Below are 15,155 nucleotides of genomic sequence, written 5' to 3'. Positions count from 1 at the left end.
TGTCTATACTGTGCCTTAATGATGCAACAGACAGTCTAAGACGCTGGCGTCCCTGTGTAACAAGTGCATTCTATGAATTTATAGAGAATTTGTGTGAGAGTAGCGTAAATACTACATGAAGCAATTAGAGTAGTGTTATTCCCCCAGTGCCAAAGTGTACAACTGTTGTCCATAGAAGCATGAGATTCACTGAAGGAGACTTCACAGATGGTATTCCTATGTGTCTTGTGGCCCCTACAGGCATGAATGCTATACAGATTGAATTTAAGGCTTATAGGAAGAAATTGTTTTCTAAATATAGCAGAACTGAATGACTGTATCGATGTATATATGTAAATAAAAAAATAAGATCATTAGATCCACTCATAGCAGCTGTTGTGGTTATTTATTTATTCAAATAGATTTCTACAGCTATTGTTGTTACACTTATCAAGTGTTTAAAAAGTTCTTATTTCAACAGTCCCCATCCTATGACTCAAATTTATATGAACATACCAAGAGTCAGTGATCATGCACGAAGAGTGCTGAGCAGAGCAGCAAAGCTGTATGCATCCACACACAGCTCCACTGAGTGAGTAGTACATCGACTCTCCACCATGTGGCACTGCTGTTGGCACAGACTGTGTGGGCGACTGCGGTCTGTCTTGGCACAATGGTCACTGCTGCCACTGCTGCTGCCTCACTCTGCCCCCCCTTACCCTGGCAACCCCCCCTCCCCATTAATTAAAAAGATGTAGTCACATTGGATCAGTGGTAAAGTTTACTTACTAAGTTGTGGTGACTAGTCGCATATCATTATTTAAAAATCATTTAGTTTTTTTGCAACCCTCAAAGTACACATTAACAGGAGGAGGGCCATCGGTTTGGCATCATGCATCATAATGCATATAGGAATGTTCACACTTAGAAAGAAGTGTATCACTCTTAAACACTTGAGGCAACCGCTTAAATCAGTGTGAAATATCACATAACAAAATTATGAGTCGTTTAGGAAACAGGTAATAAAAATTTTTCTTTCAAAAATTCAGTCTTGATCACACCACGTATGCTTTAAGAACATAGGTGACCGGTTTCGGTATATCACATGACCATCATCACACCAATGGCAACCTTCGAAGATGGTAGGTGGAGCACTCTTCTCAGCTGCTGTGATGTCAACTGGTCAGCAGCTGAGAAGAGTGCTCCACCTACCATCTTCGAAGGTTGCTGGTCACCTATGTTCTTGAAGCATACATGTCGTGATCATGACTGAATTTTTGAAAGAAAAAGTTTTAAACATTTTTGGTCACTGATCCAAAAATGTTTATTAAAATTGTTCAAACAGGTAATAGTTAGCTGCATTAAAACTGCAATATCTTTCAGCAACTTTTCTATAAATGTCTAACAGCACTTCACACACATTTCTAGATTTCACCAACACAAGCATCTAATAAGTAGTAACACAAGCCTCTTCTTTGAAAAGGAAGCCCTCCAGCAGGATCACTGTGGCATATTTGAGGATTATTACTTACAGAATATCTAAGATGTCTGAACTAGGCAGGTTTATTGAATACACTATATCATGCAGTCAATATTATTTTTGAAGAGCGAGTTTATGGCTGTGTGTTCACAGTGAGCACATGCTTCAGTGGTCATAACTGCAATATATACTGATTACCATCACACAATTTTACGATGTGATGTTCGCCTTGCATTTATTGGGTTAGTATTAAGGATTCTAATCTTGTTCATATTCACATGAGGAATAACGGTGAACTAATTGTAAAGCTTGGAGTATTTTTTCTTCTAATAGTTGCATAGATTACTGCTAAAGAAAATATGTATTAATATATACACAGAATTGCTGGCACATTAATAACTTGTGTAACCGCCAGAATGTTGAATGCAAGCATGCAGATGTGGATACATTTTGATGTACAGGTACTGGATGTCAGTTTGTGGGATGGAGTTCTATAGCTGTTGCACTTGGTCGGCTAATACAGGAACGGTTAATAACGTTTGTGGATGATGTTGGAGTTGTCACCCAATGATGTCCCATAGTGCTTGTTTGGAGACAGATCTGATGATTGTACAGAGAAAGCTGTAGAGCTTGTTGGATTATAACAGTCGTATGAGGGCCAGCGTTACCCTGTTGAAAAACACCTCCTGGAATGCTGTTCGTGAGTGGCAGTACGACATCTCGAATGAGCAGACTGACTTATACACTCCTGGAAATGGAAAAAAGAACACATTGACACCGGTGTGTCAGACCCACCATACTTGCTCCGGACACTGCGAGAGGGCTGTACAAGCAATGATCACACGCACGGCACAGCGGACACACCAGGAACCGCGGTGTTGGCCGTCGAATGGCGCTAGCTGCGCAGCATTTGTGCACCGCCGCCGTCAGTGTCAGCCAGTTTGCCGTGGCATACGGAGCTCCATCGCAGTCTTTAATACTGGTAGCATGCCGCGACAGCGTGGACGTGAACCGTATGTGCAGTTGACGGACTTTGAGCGAGGGCGTATAGTGGGCATGCGGGAGGCCGGGTGGACGTACCGCCGTATTGCTCAACACGTGGGGCGTGAGGTCTCCACAGTACATCGATGTTGTCGCCAGTGGTCGGCGGAAGGTGCACGTGCCCGTCGACCTGGGACCGGACCGCAGCGACGCACGGATGCACGCCAAGACCGTAGGATCCTATGCAGTGCCGTAGGGGACCGCACCGCCACTTCCCAGCAAATTAGGGACACTGTTGCTCCTGGGGTATCGGCGAGGACCATTCGCAACCGTCTCCATGAAGCTGGGTTACGGTCCCGCACACCGTTAGGCCGTCTTACGCTCAAGCCCCAACATCGTGCAGCCCACCTCCAGTGGTGTCGCGACAGGCGTGAATGGAGGGACGAATGGAGACGTGTCGTCTTCAGCGATGAGAGTCGCTTCTGCCTTGGTGCCAATGATGGTCGTATGCGTGTTTGGCGCCGTGCAGGTGAGCGCCACAATCAGGACTGCATACGACCGAGGCACACAGGGCCAACACCCGGCATCATGGTGTGGGGAGCGATCTCCTACACTGGCCGTACACCACTGGTGATCGTCGAGGGGACACTGAATAGTGCACGGTACATCCAAACCGTCATCGAACCCATCGTTCTACCATTCCTAGACCGGCAAGGGAACTTGCTGTTCCAACAGGACAATGCACGTCCGCATGTATCCCGTGCCACCCAACGTGCTCTAGAAGGTGTAAGTCAACTACCCTGGCCAGCAAGATCTCCGGATCTGTCCCCCACTGAGCATGTTTGGGACTGGATGAAGCGTCGTCTCACGCGGTCTGCACGTCCAACACGAACGCTGGTCCAACTGAGGCGCCAGGTGGAAATGGCATGGCAAGCCGTTCCACAGGACTACATCCAGCATCTCTACGATCGTCTCCATAGGAGAATAGCAGCCTGCATTGCTGCGAAAGGTGGATATACACTGTACTAGTGCCGACATTGTGCATGTTCTGTTGCCTGTGTCTATGTGCCTGTGGTTCTGTCAGTGTGATCATGTGATGTATCTGACCCCAGGAATGTGTCAATAAAGTTTCCCCTTCCTGGGACAATGAATTCACGGTGTTCTTATTTCAATTTCCAGGAGTGTATATTTGCAGTCAGGGTACATGGGATAGGCAAGAGAATGCTCCTGCTGTCATACGAAACTGCACACAAACAGTTCGTTTGCAGGCTGTCAACTGGCCTCCTTCAACCAACACGCAGCCATCACTGGCTCTGAAGCTGAATCAGCTTTCAACAGAAAACACAACGGACCTTCAACCTACCCTCCAGTGTGCCATTTCTTAACACCACTGAAGCCGCTAATGGCAGTGGCTTGGGGTCAGTGGAATGCACACTATAGGGCGTTTGGCGCGGGGCTGTCCTTGTAGCAACTGATTTGTAACAGTTCATTATGTCACTGTGGTGTCAACTGCTGCTCAGATCGCTGCTGCAGATGAAGTACGATGCGCCAGAGCCATACGCCGAACACGACCGTCTTCCCTCCTGGTAGTGCCCCACGGCCATCGAGAGCCCACTTTTCTTGTGACCATACATTTTCATGACCACAGCCGCCAGCAATCATGAACAGTGCCTACATTCCTTCCAAGTCTTCCTACAATATTGCCGAAGGAAACTAGAGTTTCTCATAGCCCTATTACTCCTATCTCAAAGGTAACTAATGCTCATGACTGTTACAACAGGTATTTAAAGCGAACCTGATTTGCATGCTCATAGTGGCTACCAGCGCCACTCTTAAGCGACTGCCGCGAAATTTTAATAGACGTTATCTTTCAGATGTAGAAACATGGCTACCAACTTTCGTTTATGTCACGCAACCCCTTTTCGTTCTTGCGATTTCTTTCCATTAGTGTATTAACAGCTATCGATAAATCAGTTACCTAGTTCCATGAGAACCTGAATGGCTAATCTTGTCGTGGAGTAAGTATTAGCGCAGATGTCAGATTCAAGTAATAATCCCTTTTTTTTGCAGGTGTGGCAAACTCATCGCCTAATACTCGAGTAATGCTGTTTAACACTTGAACGCTTGTAAACGTGTCAGTGTGGGAATGATGTTGGATAGTGAGTTCTGTACGGAGGTGGCAATCAAAAACCCGTGGTATAGTAACATCGATGTAATACACACATAAAAAAAAATTGCATCACCTCGGTTCCGTGAGTTCCAGAATCTGTACAGAAAATTGGAATAAAGATCAACATAAACATCATTTCCGTCCTTTTTATTCATGAAAACGACACTACCACACAGTGAGAACTTCAGAGGTGAAGACCCAGTATACTGTACAAACCGGCACCTCTAATACCCAGTAGCACGTCCTCTTGTATGCCTGTATTCGTCGTGGCATACTATCCACAAGTTCATCAAGGCATTGTTGGCCCAGATTGTCCCACTCCTCAACGGCGATTTGGTGTAGATCTCTCAGAGTGGTTCGTGGGTCACGTCATCCATAAACAGCCCTTTTCAATCTATCCCAGGCATGTTCGATAGGGTTCATGTCTGGAGAACATGCTGGCCACGCTAGTCGAGCGATGGCATTATCCTAAGGGAGTCATTCACAAGCTGTGCACGATGGGGGCGCGAATTGGCGCCTTCCATGACCAACAGTGGGGAACTTCCAGCTTCCTGCACTCGTTGAACAGTGTGTCTAAGGCGCTCTGCCTGACCGGATTGCCTCCAAACACGTCTCCAATGACTGTCTGGTTCAAGGCATATGCGACACACATCGGTGAAGAGAAAGTGATGCCAATCCTGAATCGTCCATTCGGCATGTTGTTGGGCCCATCTGTACCGCGCTGGATGATGTCGTGGTTGCAAAGATAGACCTCGCCATGGACGTCGGTAGTGAAGTTGCGTATCATGCAGCCTACTGTGCACAGTTTGAGTCGTAACAAGACGTCCTGTGGCTGCAGGAAAAGCATTATTCAACATGGTGGCGTTGGTGTCAGGGTTCCTCCGAGCCATGATCCGTAGGTAGCGGTCGTCCACTGCAGTAGTCGGCCTTGGGTGGCCTGCGTGAGGCATGTCATCGACAGTTCCTGTCTCTCTGTATCTTCTCTATGTCCGAACAACATCGCTTTGGTTCACTCTGAGACACCTAGACACTTCCCTTGTTGAGAGCACTTCCTGGCACAAAGTAACAATGCAGATGCGATCGAACCGCGGTATTGGTCGTCTGGGCACATGATCCATATACCTGCTTCCCGGTGGAATGACTGGAAGTGACCGGCTGTCGGATCAAAAAATGGTTCAAATGGCTCTGAGCACTATGGGACTCAACATATTAGGTCATAAGTCCCCTAGAACTTAGAGCTACTTAAACCTAACTAACCTAAGGACTTCACACACACCCATGCCCGAGGCAGGATTCGAACCTGCGACCGTAGCAGTCCCGCGGTTCCGGAATGCAGCGCCAGAGCCGCTAGACCACCGCGGCCGGCGCTGTCGGATCCCCTCTGTCTAATAGACGCTGCTCATGCATGGTTGCTTAAATCTTTGGGCGGGTTTAGTGACATTTCTGAACATTCAAAGGGACTGTGTCTGTAATACAATGTCTACAGTCAAAGTCTATCTTTAGGAGTTCTGGGAACTGGGGTGATGCGAAACTTTCTTTGAAGTGTGTATTATCCGTCATCAGTTCATCATCAACTGATGATGGTCGAAGTAGAGAGGATATAAAATGTAGACTGGCAATGGCAAGGAAAGCGTTTCTGAAGAAGAAAAATTTGTTAACATCGAGTATAGATTTAAGTGTCAGGAAGTCATTTCTGAAAGTATTTGTATGGAGTGTAGCCATGTATGGAAGCGAAACATGGACGGTAAATAGTTTGGACAAGAAGAGAATAGAAGCTTTCGAAATGTGGTGCTACAGAAGAATGCTGAAGATTAGATGGGTAGATCACATAACTAATGAGGAAGTATTGAATAGGATTGGGGAGAAGAGAAGTTTGTGGCACAACTTGACCAGAAGAAGGGATCGGTTGGTAGGACATGTTCTGAGGCATCAAGGGATCACCAATTTAGTATTGGAGGGCAGCGTGGAGGGTAAAAATCGTAGGGGGAGACCAAGAGATGAATACACTAAGCAGATTCAGAAAGATGTAGGTTGCAGTAGGTACTGGGAGATGAAGAAGCTTGCACAGGATAGAGTAGCATGGAGAGCTGCATCAAACCATCCTCAGGACCGAAGACCACAACAACAACAACATTATCCGTCAATGAGTGGTTGTGTCTGCGTCATGCTTCAATGCAGATTTCTGCTTTATTCCATGGAAACAGTCACTTTCCATCAGTGATACTATCACAGTAGAAGACTTCTTGCGAGCAGTGCAACTATATAATGAGGGAGAATGCGCTGATCTACAGGAGCATGCCGTAAATAATCTAAAGCATTTCAGTCATGCAATCCAGTATGCTCTAGACTGTCAACAAAGCTGTGAACCATATCTCTATCGATTCTGCACAAGATGATATACAAAATTCCTCACCCATCGGAAGAAATCATTGTTCAACTCTACAAAACATATCGTGCTTCGCTGCAAGTACAAGCAATGTATGAACCAGATGTAGGTGTAGAGCTACAACCTTACGTAAGTACATTCATACTCTGCTATATCTAAGAGTTTATAAGTAAATAATCAGAAAATGTGTGATATTTTTTTCTATAAATCCCTCTGCATGCTATTGAGAATACGTATTCATCAATCTGACTGAGTGGACAGAACACAGGCATCACAAGGGTTTTCTTGTATCTGACTGGTCCTGCAATGATGGCGGAATATGGGAGAAGATGAATAATGTTTCTCTACATCCTGATAATATTGGTAACGGCCTTGCCGCAGTGGATACACCGGTTCCCGTGAGATCACCGAAGATAAGCACTGTCGGGCGTGGCCGGCACTTGGATGGGTGACCATCCAGGACGCCATGCGCTGTTGCCATTTTTCGGGGTGCACTCAGCCTCTTGATGCCAATTGAGGTGCTACTCGACCGAATAGTAGCGGCTCCGGTCAAAGAAAACCATCATAACGACTGGGAGAGCGGTGTGCTGACCACACGTCCCTCCTAACCGCATCCTCACCTCAGGATGACACGGCGGTCGGATGGTCCCTATGGGCCACGGGCCACTTGTGGCCTGAAGACGGAGTGCAAGCACATCCTGATAATATACACGCTCTGATTGTTACACCATCTGACTGGAATTGCTGATGTTGTTAACACATTCCGAGGGGATTCATTTGGAACAGGTATACATATTTTCGAAAACACTATTTCAGCTTGAATATCAGCTATCACAGGAGAGTTTGCATGGCATTGATGGAGTAACCTACAAGACATTCCGTAAAAGCAGTGATATTGCACTACCTAAGTAAGTAAAGCCAAACAGTTTATTCATATCTGATGACACTGTAGTGGGAAACCAGGATCAGATACGTAAATATTTTTATTTTGGGCGTACATGGGCACAGAGATAAGGTCGTACAAAGGGTACAACACCCCCCCTCTCCAACCCCACCCACTGCCTAGAGTGATGAAGTGTGTTTTAACTTGCTGAAGTTAAAATATGGCAGTTGTCAAACTTCCTGGCAGATTAAAACTGTGTGCCGGGCCGAGACGTGAACTCGGGAACTTTTCCTTTCGTGGGTAAGTGCTCTACCATCTGAGCTACCCAAACACGACTCAGGCCCAGTTCTCGCAGCTTTACTTCTCCAAGTACTTCGTCTCCTACCTCCCACACTTTACAGAAGCTTTCCTGCGAACCTTGCAGAACTAGCACACCTGAAAGAAAGGACATTGCGGAGACATGGCTTAGCCACAGCCTGGGGGATGTTTCCAGAATGAGATTTTCACTCTGCAGCGGAGTGTGCGCTGATATGAAACTTCCTGGCAGATTAAAAATGTGTGCCAGGGGCCTGTATGAGTTTCTCTGTATCCATACAGAATAACGCCAGTTATTTAGTATATGAATTGATAAACAATCCTCTTTCGGAAAATAAACTTTCTTCTTCTTCGTGTCCATATCTGAATGCTCTGGGCTAAAAATATGGTGTGATTTTAATAATTCAGTTCTTACGTGATAAGTATTCAAACCACATGCTGCCTGGTCACGGGCAGCGGATGTCTAAAGTTACTATGGTGCTCATGTCTTTTATCATGCCTCAGGCCATGCACACATCTTTGGATTTCAAGGCACCAAGAGGCGCCATCACTGAGTGGCTAACATGTAGGAACTCATGGTCTGCAAAATCGTTACACATGTGCGCATTAGGGTCAGCGATCATGTGCATAGCAGGTGACATTCAGTGCATGCATGTTGATGTTGGCTATAAAAAAGCTGTGCTGGGCAGCTCCTGTTGCACTTCAGTCTGACCATCAACACTGATGGCTACTGTGACGGTATGAAGCGTCAGTCTGACTCCACAAATGGTAATGGAGGTGGTAAGTGTTTTCATTTGTCAGGTGACAGGTAGGACCCCACGAGCATACCACTCTTCGATGATGACGCCAATGACTGCCTTATCAGTGTTCTACAGGAATAAGAACGTCAGTATATATATTTATATGTTTCTTATGCATAATGATTTATGTTTGCAAATAAAACTTATAAGATTCTATTCCTTTCTTTCTTTCTTTCTTTCTAGGTGGTATGAATACTAAGAGTCAGTAGGATATTAGCATACCCTCACAGCTTTTTAACGATCAAAACATGGGTTTCCTAATGGACGATTTGTGGTATTGTGATAATCTGAATACTATAGGTGGGCTTTCACAACCATCAAGCATAGTATTACATCTTTTTTTACAGACAGAATTGTTTACTCTTGCATGCAATAATTACGATACATCTATTTTGTTTTACATGTGCTTAACAAAAGTATCACCACAGAGGAGAATGTTGAATTAGAAGAAAAAATATTAGATATAGGTGCAATATGCCAGAAGATAAAGATATGATGATTATGAGTGTGTGAAACCACGTGTTGGACTTGCTAACTTTAATGAGCCTTAATATATGTACCAGATATTATGATTATTATTAATGATGAATGTATATGCATATTGTGTGTGTGTGTGTGTGTGTGTGTGTGTGTGTGTGTGTTATACTCATCAATCTCGCTTCTTCCTTTGCAGGTGTGTTGGAACCTTGTGAACGTGGGCTAGCAACTCCACAACCAGATCCGACTTAGATGCCCTCATCAACACCTCATAAGGTCCTTCAACAATGCAGCCAGATGCATCGATGATGCACTTACTGCAAGAGGACCCATCAATGGTGCATTCACCAACAGCTCAAGAAGATTCCTTGACACTGTGGATGAGCCTGCCTACAATGATGAGTCATTGAACCCAGCTTGGTCCACCATAAAAACATCGACAATGTCAGGCAATTAGCTGCAGCCCTATAGCACTACAACTCTAATGCAAGCTACCAAGTCCTGCCACTTCCCTCAACGCTTGTCCAGCAGTTTTGGAAAGGGGGCTCCCCCTAATCACCAATGACCCAACATATCCCACCATTATATGTGAGACAGTTCTACACTGTGAGCTGTGTTACATCATGTGGCGAGTCAATTGCAGAGCGAATCGGAACTTTTATCAAGAGTTTCATGCTGGGCAATTCCACCAATATGTAGGAAAGAGGGTCTGGTAAGGTGCTTAGCTGAGTACTCTAACTCCGTGTTCTGCAATCTCCTTTTATTTCATGTGTAAAATCATAAAAAGTGCAAATAACGCAGTACTGAGATGTAATCTGTCGGCACAGCATTTTATGCTTTCGTCTAACGCATGCCTGAACTTCTCAGAGCGAAAGGTGTAACAACAAGTGCCAGAGATGACTTACCTATGCAGATGCCACTAGGTTCAATACTGCCATTGACTTCATTATTATTCTTGGCCTTTGTGTAACTCACAAGTATAATAGGTATTAGAAGGTGTGACTCTGGCTTTAAATGTACATTATATGTGAATTGAAGGTGGAGGGGGAAAAAAGGAAAGGAAAGGGGGGCAGGGATCACTGCTGATCCCGCGTAAAGTGCAGTTGCAGCAGACAGCACTGATCCCCTCTCTTTCCTTTCCTCTCTACCCCTCTCCACCTTCAATTTACATTCAATGTATCATAGCTGTGGATTTTGCGTCGTGTTTGCTGTTTCAGATGTGTCCGAAAGAACAGACACCTCACAGTCGTATAATCAATTGTACATGTTCTACACTGGAGTATTTCATGTTAATTGTCATGTCCATCATAAGTACAAAAGATGAATTTCATGTCTGAAATTAAATGGAAATGAAAGTATGATGCTAAATGTTTGGAGAGTGCTGTGAGAAGATTAATCATTACATGTATGAAATTAACGTGATTCTTCAGAATTAATTTTTGGCTAACCAAAAATCGTTATCATCGAGTGACTACCACACTGTAGACTGGGGCTGGATATATTCGGTTGCGTGGAAGAATTTCTATATGGTCGTAATATTCCTCTTGTCATCATTGGACAATTTAACTTGCAAATCACATTCACATCGCTCCACAAACTACAAATCTATATGTGACATTTCACCATTGCATGTAGGTGAGCCCATGATCTATCTACATGGTGTATAATCTGTTTCTGTGTTTGTCATACTGCAGAATTTCAGGGGATGCAGCAGCTTCCTGAGATCAATGTAAAAGATGACTTAACTTCAGCAGATACGTGAAAACTGTGTGTATTGTGTGAGTGACCAAGAGTTAATGCTATAGGGCCTATCAACACATTATGCAGTGGAATAGTTCTGTTGCTCAGAATTAAAGATCGATTATTGAATCTTTGTATCAGTTCAGAATTTTATCTTTGGACATTCAGTGTAATTATTTGTGATTCACAGCAATGACTCCTATCACTTAAAAGATAAGTTCATTTTCAAGAGTTACCTTAAAGGTCAAATCTTTTAAATGGCAGTACAAGTTGGTGAACTATTGATTCAAGAGTTGAAATGTCCAGCTACTTCTATCTTTATAATTTTCTCAGCAATAAATGGAGTGGTCTGTGTGACTTTGTACTTTGCAGTCCAACCTCATTAAATTGCACCACTTGCAGTCCAAACCACTTGGTCATATGCATCACATGTACTTCGTTGTAGATACATACAGTTCTGTTGAAAAATAGAAAACTAACAAATAACCTGACACATACATCCACACATATTTTGATACAGAGAGAGGTAGTGTAACATGTACTTGCATGTTTTGATCCACTTAATGGGATAAAACTAGACCCCCATTAAGTGGGAGTCTAGTTTTATCCCTCTTTCGAAATATATTGCTGCTGAAAAGAGCATACATTGCTTGTCAAAATACTGCATTAGAGCATGAATTTAGTTTCGCATTGTCAGTTATGGATTGTGAAAGAAATAACCTACAACACGTACATTTTATGGATACGTAAAAAACATATGTCTGTGAGCATTACAACTCTGAAGGCGTCCCATTCCCTGTCAAGATTCAGGAACTACCAAAATTATAGAGACAGAATCCAGATTACTTAATACACGTTTATGGCCTGCTTGTAGATAAAAGCAAGCCAGAAGATAAGGAAGAAGATCACGCTGAGTAGAAAGAAGTAAAGCATAAAGCAGGGCAGGCCACTAATTCTCCATGTCAACTAGTCAGCATCCCAAAGACTTAAGATTTGTTGCTATTTTTCAAGGGAGAGAGGCATCACTACATATGGATGAAAAACATGTCCCATCTAATTTTTGCCCAGTTCTCGAAACATTGTGGTGTGAGGCATGTTTGCCACAAATGTGTCAACTCTTTCAGTAAGAATAAGTATCTAGGAAAGCATTAGACTGACTGCTCAAGCCAGAAACTGGTACGTGAGGAAATATGTTATAAGGATAAAAATTTCACAAAGAACGCCCACCACCAGGAATGCCGCCCCTTCTTCTTATATGCTGACTTTGAGAGTTTACTAGTTCCTGTAGTACATTGTGAAAGTGATACCACAGCCTCACAGACATATACCATATGCAAAGGCGTGTCTGGTTGTTCAGTTATTTCGATTTATATGTTAGAGATAATCCTGCGAGATGATTTCTCACTGAGCTCGAAAAACGTGCTGTGAGTGTGGATGAGATTTACTGGAACAACATTCTCATCACCAACTCACAGGAGAATGCTGCATTCTACAAGCAGGCAGTTGACTACCTGTATCATATTGGTGGACTGCTGCTGAACAAAGGAGCGGAAATTCCACATAGACATCATTGTCTTCTAACAGGGAACTTCTACAGGACAACTCACAGGAAATACCAACTGCCACGAAAGATAAGTTTTGTGTTAGCAGAGGAGCCAGCACAGTGTTACGAGTGGAGGCCGAAATACAGGCGTTTTAGCTCACGCAGGCTGGCGTGAGAAGGGAAGAACTATACTGACGTGAGGTCTGGAACATGACAAGGAATGAGAATTCAGAAAGCGGACGTAATTAGTTCGATTTTTTTTTTTGATCATCAGTCTACTGACTGGTTTGATGCGGCCCGCCACGAATTCCTTTCCTGTGCTAACCTCTTCATCTCAGAGTAGCACTTGCAACCTACGTCCTCAATTATTTGCTTGACGTATTCCAATTTCTGTCTTCCTCTACAGTTTTTGCCCTCTACAGCTCCATCTAGTACCATGGAAGTCATTCCCTCATGTCTTAGCAGATGTCCTATCATCCTGTCCCCTCTCCTTATCAGTGTTTTCCATATATTCCTTTCCTCTCCGATTCTGCGTAGAACCTCCTCATTCGTTATCATATCAGTCCACCTAATTTTCAACATTCGTCTATAGCACCACATCTCAAATGCTTCGATTCTCTTCTGTTCCGGTTTTCCCGCAGTCCATGTTTCACTGCTGTACTCTAGACGTACATCCTCAGAAATTTCTTCCTCAAATTAAGGCCGGTATTTGATATTAGTAGACTTCTCTTGGCCAGAAATGCCTTTTTTGCCATAGCGAGTCTGCTTTTGATGTCCTCCTTGCTCCGTCCGTCATTGGTTATTTTACTGCCTAGGTAGCAGAATTCCTTAACTTCATTGACTTCGTGACCATCAATCCTGATGTTAAGTTTCTCGCTGTTCTCATTTCTACTACTTCTCATTACCTTCTCCAATTTACTCTCAAACCATACTGTGTACTCATTAGACTGTTCATTCCGTTCAGCAGATCATTTAATTCTTCTTCACTTTCACTCAGGATAGCAATGTCATCAGCGAATCGTATCATTGATATCCTTTCACCTTGTATTTCAATTCCACTCCTGAACCTTTCTTTTATTTCCATCATTGCTTCCTCGATGTACAGATTGAAGAGTAGGGGCGAAAGGCTACAGCCTTGTCTTACACCCTTCTTAATACGAGCACTTCGTTCTTGATCGTCCACTCTTATTATTCCCTCTTGGTTGTTGTGCATATTGTATATGACCCGTCTCTCCCTATAGCTTACCTAGCTTACCCCTACATTTTTCAGAATCTCGAACAGCTTGCACCATTTTATATTGTCGAACGCTTTTTCCAGGTCGACAAATCCTATGAAAGTGTCTTGATTTTTCTTTAGCCTTGCTTCCATTATTAGCCGTAACGTCAGAATTGCCTCTCTCGTCCCTTTACTTTTTCTAAAGCCAAACTGATCGTCACCTAGCGCATTCTCAATTTTCGTTTTCATTCTTCTGTATATTATTCTTGTAAGCAGCTTCGATGCATGAGCTGTTAAGCTGATTGTGCGATAATTCTCGCACTTGTCAGCTCTTGCCGTCTTCGGAATTGTGTGGATGATGCTTTTCCGAAAGTCAGATTTCGCCAGACTCATATATTCTACACACCAACGTGAATAGTCGTTTTGTTGCCACTTCCCCCAGTGATTTTTGAAATTCTGATGGAATGTTATCTATCCCTTCTGCCTTATTTGCCCGTAAGTCTTCCAAAGCTCTTTTAAATTCCGATTGGATCCCCTATCTCTTCTAAATCGACTCCTGTTTCTTCTTCTATCACATCACACAAATCTTCACCCTCATAGAGGCTTTCAATGTATTCTTTCCACCTATCTGCTCTCTCCTCTGCATTTAACAGTGGAATTCCCGTTGCACTCTTAATGTTACCACCGTTGCTTTTAATGTCACCAAAGGTTGTTTTGACTTTCCTGTATGCTGAGTCTGTCCTTCCGACAATCATATCTTTTTCGATGTCTTCACATTTTTCCTGCAGCCATTTCGTCTTAGCTTCCCTGCACTTCCTATTTATTTCATTCCTCAGCGACCTGTATTTCTGTATTCCTGATTTTCCCGAAACTTGTTTGTACTTCCTCCTTTCATCAATCAACTGAAGTATTTCTTCTGTTACCCATGGTTTCTTCGCAGCTACCTTCTTTGTACCTATGTTTTCCTTCCCAACTTCTGTAATGGCCCTTTTTAGAGATGTACATTCCTCTTCAACTGTACTGCCTACTGCGCTATTCCTTATTGCTGTATCTATAGCGTTAGAGAACTTCAAACGTATCTTGTCATTCCTTAGTACTTCCGTATCCCACTTCTTTGCGTATTGATTCTTCCTGACTAATGTCTTGAACTTCAGCCTACTCTTCATCACTACTATATTGTGATCT

The 15,155-nt window shown here is 43.6% G+C and overlaps 1 pseudogene; it reads left to right on the top strand.

Annotated features, from left to right (window-relative positions):
- Nucleotides 1-7,358: 7,358 nt before the first annotated feature.
- Nucleotides 7,359-7,476, top strand: LOC126177327 (5S ribosomal RNA; annotated as a pseudogene).
- The last annotated feature ends 7,679 nt before the right edge of the window (nucleotides 7,477-15,155 follow it).

The sequence above is a fragment of the Schistocerca cancellata genome, chromosome 3, assembly GCF_023864275.1.
Source record: "Schistocerca cancellata isolate TAMUIC-IGC-003103 chromosome 3, iqSchCanc2.1, whole genome shotgun sequence".
Lineage (NCBI taxonomy): Eukaryota > Metazoa > Arthropoda > Insecta > Orthoptera > Acrididae > Schistocerca > Schistocerca cancellata.
Note: the sequence above shows the minus strand (reverse complement) of the source record. Positions and strands in the feature narration are given on the sequence as shown.